The 10,347-nt window shown below is 35.3% G+C and overlaps 1 pseudogene; it reads left to right on the top strand.

Annotated features, from left to right (window-relative positions):
- Positions 1–611: 611 nt before the first annotated feature.
- On the top strand, positions 612–10,060 carry LOC138326398 (IQ motif and ankyrin repeat domain-containing protein 1-like; annotated as a pseudogene).
- The last annotated feature ends 287 nt before the right edge of the window (positions 10,061–10,347 follow it).

Below are 10,347 nucleotides of genomic sequence, written 5' to 3'. Positions count from 1 at the left end.
TTATGTAAAAACAATTGAAGTACATGTAAAAAATACTAAGATGTTGACTACTCCAAGTGAAGAAAGACACATTTTTGAAATCATTTAAGAAATCTACTTTATCCATTTACTTTGCAATAGAAGTCTTATTTTGACAATATTTGCAAATGACAACTTTTGCTACATATACACGTATTGATAAAATTTATTAAATCCTTTGATAGACATGTTTAGCTAGTTCGTGTGTATTGAATTTTCATTACTAAAAATTTGACCCTATTTTCTTTCAAGTGTGCATTTTTAGAATATTTCATCCGGCGAAAATTGGGGGGCTGGAGAACAAGGAGGGCAGTTGCCCCCGCTTCCTACAGTGTACGTCCCTGCTGAAATCTCAGAGGTGCGGATCCTTAAAGCTGACAATGTCTTAAAAACCATGCATTGTTAGCTTGAAATAGGGTTGTGCTTCATGGGTATAGTTTTATCACAGGGCCATGTATAGTCTCTATATGAGAAATAGCCAGAAATACATACAAATAAACTGTTTATTTATATGTATTTCTGGCATTTTTTTTTCACATAGAGACTATACATGGACCTGTGGTTTTATTGACCAATCAGAGTGCGCATTGTTTGATTGCTAAGTGCGGGACTGTCGTGTTGACAAATGGAGGACAGTGTATGTAAACATATCTCTGTATACCCGATGTTTTGTTTGAAATAGTATTGACATCGTTTAGAGGCAACATCAAAAATACAAAATGCCTCCTAAAAAGCCGATTCCAGCGAAAGCGCCAGCAAAACCCGCAGCCAACAAAGCAGCACCAGTCAAGGCGGCTGGAAGAGGAGCACCTGCAAAACGAGGTGCCCCGGCCGCAGGTAATAAATACGCGCTGCTGCATTGTACTATATTAACCTACTGGTTGTGGACATGCATTGCTAAAAATATAAATGTACGCAAAATTGTTAGGCCTACATTGTACATTTTCATGGCCATTCAAATAAATTTTATACGTTGCACTCTATTATAACAAATGTATACAGTTGGTAGTAGACTAAAGGTTACACATTGTGCACACGGTGTGAACTACGAGTGGACACGGAGTGCACGAGGTTTAGACTACATGTAGACACAGAGTGCACGAGGTTTAGACTACAGGTAGACACGGAGTGCACAAGATTTAGACTACAGGTAGACATGGAGTGCACTACGTGTGAACACGGTGTCCGCTACAGGTGGACATCGTGTCCAGGTAATATGTCCACTACATCCAGACCACAGACAGACTAGATGATGTGCCACAGAGATATGAGAAAATATGTATTTATTCTGCAGTCTATATGGACTTTGACAGATAGAAATATTTATTGCTATCAGAAACATAATATTTATTGCAACATCAAAATTACCGTTAATTACTGAAAATCATTCGTACTGTAATGTTTATTTGAATAGATACTGCCCCCATTCTCATAAAGCCGTGCAAACACAGAAGGCAACGATTCTGCCCTCTGGCCATCTATCGATGGTCACCTTGAGGCACCTGTATAGCTGGATACTGTGGCTTACTTGTATGCTTGACAAGTTATAATTATTGGACCATGACGCAATATACGGTCAAGATAACTTGCGGGGTTGGGATCATAAACATATTGTGTGTACCGGCAATTAAGAATCAAAACAAGCTTACTGAATTGGGAACTTGTAGGTACACTAGCCACCAATTAGTGGAGGACGTCATATAGTTGATAGTTTGAAGTGGATTTAATTCTGCATTATCTTTTGAAGATGTTCAGTTTTCAATAAAGAATATGTAAGCTATTTTTTTTTTTTTAATAAAAGTGTATATGTTTTAATGTAATACGATCTACAAGGGTATCGCTAGATAACTGATTGATAGGCACCAAATCTTTTTATTTAAAAGCTATGTATTACCCGATATATGATTGTATTACTGATAGCTTATTATAAAAGAAAAAGTGTCTCAAACGCACAATAGGACTGGTTTTTTCCATTATAAAGTGGTTTTGACTTGTGAAAATGCTTGTATTTACTATTTCATGTAAATGATATATATATATATTTCATGCAATTTACCCATAAAACATTGACTTTTGAAAACGTAATATGGACAATTTAAGATATGAAATGGAAACTACTGATATGAAATTAAATAGACATATACTTAATGAATATAAATTAATCTTTATTACTTTTGTAGTGAAAATGTTTTATTCATGTATACTAAAAAATATCGTATTATATAGTAAGATGTTGTAATTTAAAAAAAAAAATAAACACTTAAAAATTATAATTATATATTATTTCAAATTGAAGAACTTATTCTTCCCCGATCCCTAACTGTAACACATCACCTTGTTTGTCTAGGTCTCAATGTACCTGGACACGATGTCCACCTGTAGTGGACACCGTGTTCACACGTAGTGCACTCCGTGTCTACCTGTAGTCTAAATCTTGTGCACCCCGTGTCTACCTGTAGTCTAAACCTCGTGCACTCTGTGTCTACCTGTAGTCTAAACGTAGTGCACTCCGTGTGCACAAGGGTGTAACCTTTAGTCTACTACCAACTGTACCATCACAAAAATCGACCCATCCACGACACTCCAAGGGTTCCAATCACTTTCTTTCTCTACACCCATGGAGTATCTCATAGTAAAACTGAAGGTAGCTCAGAGGAAAAATCTAAACCAATCGCATCGCATGCCAGCAAAAAATGTCCTTTTAGGCCTAAGACTACAGAGTCTGAGAGTGGACGCCCTATTTCAAAGCCACACCACACTACAGTTATTTTTTATGTGCACCAAAGATCTAAATTACCTGTTCTGATCTGTTGCCTCCAGTTTTACTATGAAATAGTCCAGGTGTGTAGAGATGGTAAGTGATCAGAACCCCTAGAGTATCGAGATGAAATTAACAAAAAAAGAAAAACAAAAAACAAAACAAAAAACCAATATAACTACATTAAATTAAAGAAGTGGTCAAAGGAAAACTGCCCTAGAGACTCTAACATAACACCAGTGCAGTCCCAAGGTTAACTTTAATACCAGCCCTAAATAGATCTACATTACAGTAAGCACAAAATGTTTTGGAGTATTGCAAACATTCAAATAATTGGAGACTGGGTCAGTAAAGTGGGTGTAGAAAAAAAATCTCACAATATTTTATCAGCATGTCGCGTAGTGAAACCAATGCACACAGTACATTTTAAAGTGAATAGTCAGGCAAAGAAAACCAATCTAAATGTGTTTATTGGCCTTCCAAAAACAAATAAAAAATTAATTGAAATTTTGGAAAAAGCTCTATGAAATTTAGCACAGTTCTAAAAATAGCTAGATTTACCTAACTCTTTGAAAGTGTGGCTGCATAGAAATGCCAACATGGACATAGTCAACCGGGAGGACATTTTAGGATTCCTATGATATAGATTAATTTCATCGCATGCCGAATAATTTGACAGGAATTTTTTTTTATTTCATAAGAAATTATACTGAATATATTAGCACATTTTTACTTACTTTAGGCTTCCTTTGTCTTAATTACTATCTAAGAATGTTTTTCTAAATGGCATTCACCACACATATGCCAGGCTAGTCCTAATAAATTGTTTGTTTCCCCTTTACCAACCCATACCCGACAGTGTTGGGTAGGTAAGTGAAATATTAATGTTAAGTTCACTGATTAACTGGTTACTCGATCTGAAGATTTTCAGAGGAACTGATTGGTGAATTAAAACTTGTTTGACAAACCTAGTATACATTGAAACATTACACCAAATTAATGGAAAGTGGTATTAGCAGATCATTAGACCTGACTAGACTTGATAATGATCTGTTATCTACAGGAACATATGAACCTTAAATAACTCAGGGAGATAAAGCTAGAATTATCCTGCAATAATTCGAAAAGAAGGGAACCAAAAAAATTCCAAATAAAACTTCTCATTCAACCTTTCCCAGAACTTTGAAAAATGTTAAAAAAACATCTTATAGTAATCAATATTCTGTCACCCATTTTACATAGATTGACAGAAAATATCTAATCTTATTTCTATTTCTTTGTGCAGGTGTAAAACGAGGGGGAGCTGCTGCACCCGGTAAAGGGAAGGCAGCAGAGCCAGCTAAACCTAAGGAAAGGGTTTGGACAGCAAAGGATGATGCCGCCAGGAAAATTCAGACAAAGGTCAGACAATTCTGGCAAAGAAGAAGTTGGAAAAGAAGAAGAAAGAAAAACAGGACTATGAGGAACTTATGGATAAGATTGAAAAAGAGGTAGACAATAATAGTTGTTAAATTCAGTTCTGATCAGTTCTTAAAATGGCCTTATAATTGTGGCTGCATATATAGAGATTTCAATTCTACAAAGAAATAGGTAATCTTCCATGTCAAGAGGGTCTGAAGAAAAGAAACTGAAAGGAATGTGTTCTAACAGTTACAAATACCAGAGTTATACTTTTCATAATACATGTATATAGCAGTATATTTTGAGACTTCTTGAATTAATAATTCAAAATATTTAATAGTTGTGATTAGTTACTCACTGAAAAAACTAACCAAATATGAGGCTGTTGCTTTCAACAATAGTCTCACCGCTTCCATTTTTGTTTAAAAAGGTTTGACTATATATATGAATGTTTAATTGTCTTCATCGCATTATATTTCCTACTTTAGATAAATTCTGGTCTTTGTTATTTTTTTCGCAAGGCCATTTATTGAAATTTAGTAACAAATGGAACAATGAGGAAGCTGAACGACAGCGTTAAAAAAGGAAGAAGAGGAGAGAGAAAAGAAGACAAGCTGAAACAAAAAGAAGGAAAAGGATGCTGGAAGCAGCTTTTGAGGGTGACCTTGATGAAATTATGGCAGTCTTACAAGAGGTACTTTTTAGCTCATCTAACCCGAAGTGTCAGGATGACCTATGGTCATCATGCTTCAACCCGTTACCATCCACTGTTATTCAAGGTCACAAAGGTCAAATAGGCTGAAATCTTTCAACAATTTCTTGTCAATAACTAAGAGGGGACCAGGTATTGAGCCTGTAGCATACCATGATAAAGGGTTACCAAGTTTGTTCAAGTGAATGACCTCTACCATTACTTACAAGGTCAAAGTCATCAAATATTTTGGAAACTTACAACTTCATCTAAAGAGTTCCTTGTGTTACCTTAGTTGTTAGCTACAACTGATATTTATACTGTGACTGTTGTTTTTGAGCCAATTGTCCGATGGACCGTTAGGTCCCATGGGCCTCTTTTGAAAATAAAACCAGTGTTATAGAAGTTGACCGACAAACCCAAAACCAAATTGATACAAGTAGTTATGTCTGTCTTATTTTGTTCTTAGAAGTTAGACCAAGTTATCAGTTGACCAAAATAAAGCTGTTAGAAAGCAATGGGCCACCAAAATGATGTGGAGCACAGCTGCCATCTTTTAAACACATTTTCTTGACTTCTTTTAAAGTTCTTTTAGTGTGATTTTGGGGCTGAAACTTGCCTGAAATGATTCCGACATGTTTCCGGACCAAGTGTTGTAATTATATTTCTTGTCGATCCCTTGGGCCTCTTGTTATTTGTTATAATCTATTGATATGATGTAAAAAAAAGGACTATTTATATACAAATCATAAATGTCTGAGTTGTCTCTTTTCTAGGTAAAGGATTTGGATGATAAAAATGAGGTAGGAAAAGACTCCATAGGCATGGCGTTACGGAATAAACATGAGATGGCTGTGGTCGAATGTGAGGATCCCAATGAAAATACTCCTCTCTCTGAGGCAGCAAGTAAGTCAACTGGTCAAATGTGAATATCCCAACGAAAAATGCTCCCCTTTCTGAGACAGCGAGTAAGTATAGTGGTCAAATGTGAGGATCCCAATATTGACATGCAAGGTTTGTCAAATATAGTGACCATTACATATGCCTATTTCTGAATATCGATGACCAACATTGAATGACTCGAATACCCTGTATTCCTCAAACTATTAACCAGGTCCCCTGCAGTTCGAGTTTTGAGGGGTTTTAATGTATATACATTTTAATATTGATGAAGAGTCTAAAATTCAAATATTTTATTCTGATTGATTGATGGGCCTCTGCTATGATTATAGCAACACTTTGTTGAACAGATGGTGGAAGTGTTGAGACTATAAGGTTCCTGCTGGATAAAGGTGCTGACCCTAATTCAAAAGGTCAGTTTGGACGTACACCTCTCTACAGAGCTGCCTTTGCTGGACATTTGGAGGCTTGTCAGGTAGGAAGAAATACCTGGGAATTATTTTCTTTTTTGGTTGTATACTAGTAAATCACCGTAAAACTTGTTTATAATGAACACACAACTGATCCATGATTATAACATAGTATTTCTCATTCCACAAGATTCCTATGAAATGTTTGCAATAACTGTATAACAAACTATGCTTATAACAAATCAATTGTGTTGATCCCCAGAGGTTTGTTATAATGATGTTTTACTGTAAAGTCAGTTAAATAAGTTACAATGTCATCTGCCAAGAGTGTCACATGGTAATGTTGTATGATAATATGCTATGTACAACAAAAAGTATCAATGTTTTAACTATCTAAGAAAACTTTGTTGATATTCTATGTTGATTTCATTTTGATCTGTTTTGGAAGGTGTTGCTCCAGAATGGTGCAGATCCACGAATATATGCCAGTGACAGCCAGACTCCCCAGCAGGTGAGACCCTTGTATTTTAATGGTATCGTGATCGCCTTTGTTAAAGTTTATATTTTGTTAAATTCTCCTCCAAAGATTTTTTTTGTAGCTTTTTATTTTCAGAAACAACATATTGTGTCATAATAATTTTAAAATAAATCATCTCATTCTTTCATCACCTATTTCTATCTCCCTGGTCTGTGCTACTAATAATCATTCAAATTGCCCATTCACTTCACTTCACTTTCAGTTTCTTCTCTAGCACAAGCATTAATTACTATTGGTAGACATCAAATTTATACATTTTTTTTGTTAAATATTCATCCAAATACTCATAATCTCTTACATCTTTTATAGATATTGCAATCTTTTAATCATCTCCCCTCTATAGACAAACTACAAGGTGATATTGGAATATTTTGATTATCTCCCCTGTATAGATAGACTACAAGGATATAATGCAATCTTTTGATTATCTCCCCTGTATAGATAGACTGCAAGGATATAATGCAATCTTTTGATTATCTCCCCTGTATAGATAGACTGCAAGGAGATAATGCAATATTTTGATTATCTCCCCTGTATAGCTAGACTACAAGGAGATAATGCAATCTTTTGATTATCTCCCTTGCATAGATAGACTGACTGCCAATGTCAAGGGTTGAATAGTGACCGAGCTGAAAGCAGGGGCACTATCCCATCACAAGGCAATAGTGCACCCTCAACCAGGCTTCAATGGTTTTGGTACATCACCCTCACATGTTTATGACCCCTTTCCATTGCATAGTAACAGAAACACTTCAAGCGACATCTTCATTGTTACACCCTGTTGTTACATTATAATTAGAACATACAAATATTTTCGCAGTCACAATATATTCACATTCAATCTCATGACACTTCAATATTAGCCTTTTTCCTGGGCACTATCCCAAATAACACCCATTTGTGCAAAGCCAGTCTGAATCCAGTATTCTGTTTCATGATGTACTAAAAGGATTTTTCCGATTGTTATCTCCCTTTTCAGATAGCCTCACAGAAAGCCGTACAAGATCTGATTAGTGACTGGGATGTAGCACAAACAGATACACTTTTGGCTAAACTCGAAGCTGCCAAAGAACAACGCTTGGAGGAGCAGAGAAAGAGGAATGAATATGAGCAAAGCAAGTACGTATCACTGTTTACAATTTAACATAATTAAAATGAGACTGGTGGGGTAGTAAATTATCAGAAGTTTCAGAAAACTGTTTCAACAGCATATAAATTAAATGAGTCAATTGATATCTTTAGGTACAAAGTTGGTAGCCCTTCATCCGAGCATGTCACTGGCTTAATATCAGGTCTCTAGGCCTCTTAGTTATTCACAAGAAGCTGTTTAAAGATTTTATTCTTATATTTTTGGTTTTGTTTTGGCTAAATTACACACACAAACAAAATAACAAACTAAGCAGATGCTTTGAAGAATTTAATGCTCTCCGTAGAGACCCATTAAGATGCTTCACATTTTCAATGAAAAAACAAATATTACAGAGGGAGTTCAAATAAGCAACAATGAATGTGTATTGATATATTTCTACAGGTTGGAGAGTAAGGTGGAGGCTGCTCAACATGAGTATGATGTTCTACAGAAACAGGTTTGTTTATAAATCGTTAATGATTCCAAATTAATCTTGTTTAATATTTCAATCTACATCAATCTAAATGATGAATTTACTTGATGTAGGAAAGTATTTTTGAATTGATTTTGATCGTATTATAATGGTTCACCCCTACATAAATAGTGCTAATGTGAACAGTGAACATAATATTATTCCAGTGAATGAGAATTTTCTTATTACCAAGTGATGATGTGTTTATATTACTTATAACAGAAAAAAGATGACTGTCTTTGTTCTTCTGTTTTTGTTTACCAGTTAAATAAGGCTTACTGTGAACTAGAGAAAAGAATAAGTGAACACGATGAGGCTGTGAGCAGTGGATATGACCGTCCAGAAGTCACACTACAGGTAAGATATAACATTGAGCGAGTCTGATCACTGACTATTGACCATGGTTATGTTGTTCTATTTATTGAGATTACACATTCGTATAAGCAACAGACTTAGGACAATAAGATATGCACATTACAATTTCTTGTTTCTGTGCCAATGTGCACAACATGGACTAAAGTTAGTTCAATCACACTTTAGTTAACTACTGTGGCTATAGTGTGTGATCAAACTCGTTCTTTATAATATTTTCTTCCAAAAATGCCTTTTTTTCCCATATCTTTCATTGGTATCCTCTCTTTTTTTATACAAAAACAGCCATTGTCTATTTCAGTATTTTCAAAAATTAGACAGTTAATTTATCTAAACTCTCACTGCCTGCCCCTGACCTTGCACTTTCTGTCGGATTGAGGTGTTGTTTTAAGCTCACCTGGTCCAAAAGAAACACAAGAATCTTAATTCTTTTGAAATTTTTGCAAAATTAACACATATCAATTAATGTATCAAAACCTTTTACCGAGTAATGAAGCCATTTGCAATGATCATTAGGTCAGAGTTCAACATGTGCGTGAAGCGGAAACTCAGGGTCAAAGGTTATGTTGATTGTCCAATTGGACGCCATGTACATGTTAATGTTTATTTGCATATGACAATTCATAACTTATGACTTAGTTTATCATGCGAATATGGTCTAAGCGTGTAGGTTGTCTTGCCCTGGGTAAGACAGAGAAATCTTTTCCTCATCGGAAATGCAGTTATCTCTTTCCGATGTTGTTGAAATAATTATCTCTTCCCTTCACAGGCAATTCATGATGGAGAGGATGATGTTGAATTATTGAAGCTCAATACAGAGAAAGCTAGAGAAAAGTTAGCAAATGCAAAACTGGAACTCCGAGAACAGAAACGGGCTGGACAATGTAAGACTGACAGCTTATGCTTATATTGCACCAAAAAGGGTTACCATGTTAAAGTCTCAAATTCATTCCGCTAAAGGAGAATCAAAATAGAAATAAAAAAATCTAAAAATATAAGCACACTGAGAATTCTTTTACTTTAATAAGCACATAAAAAATTATTACTTTTAAGCTAACTCAGAGCATCACAGTGATAGATTACTACATCAATATAAGAGAAAAACACATGATACAGTGATTAGCATAAAGCTTATTCAAAATGTAGTACAATGTATTGTTCCGTATTTTGAAGCTGAAAAATGGGATAAAAAAGAGTAACATTTAGTAGATTTCAAAACTGGATTTAAATGTTTCTTTGGTATCCAGCCAGTCTAGAGGAGGACGAACTGCCTGGTGTAAAAGTAATGACCCGAGAACTAGAGGATGTCTTACTTAGAGATGTCGGAAATAAGATCAAGGACTCTGGCAAGTAAGTCAAACATCAGAATCATCAGATGGTGGGGTAATCTAATCGCCTTTCTTCTGTGGTCCGTCCGTCAGTTAACAATTCTTTTTACCTCTATTTCTAAGAAAGTACTGAAGGGATCTGTCTCAAATTTTACATGTAGATTCCCCTAGGGTCCTAGATGTGCATAATGCATTTTTGGGACCAATTGGGTAAGAAGATAGCCAACCAACCACCATCTTGGATTTTGCTATTTCTCAGAAAGTACTGAAGGAATCTGTCTCAATATTTCATATGAAAGATTCCCCTAGGGCTCTACCATTTTAGATGTG

The sequence above is a fragment of the Argopecten irradians genome, chromosome 6 (assembly GCF_041381155.1).
Source record: "Argopecten irradians isolate NY chromosome 6, Ai_NY, whole genome shotgun sequence".
Classification (NCBI taxonomy): domain Eukaryota; kingdom Metazoa; phylum Mollusca; class Bivalvia; order Pectinida; family Pectinidae; genus Argopecten; species Argopecten irradians.
Note: the sequence above shows the minus strand (reverse complement) of the source record. Positions and strands in the feature narration are given on the sequence as shown.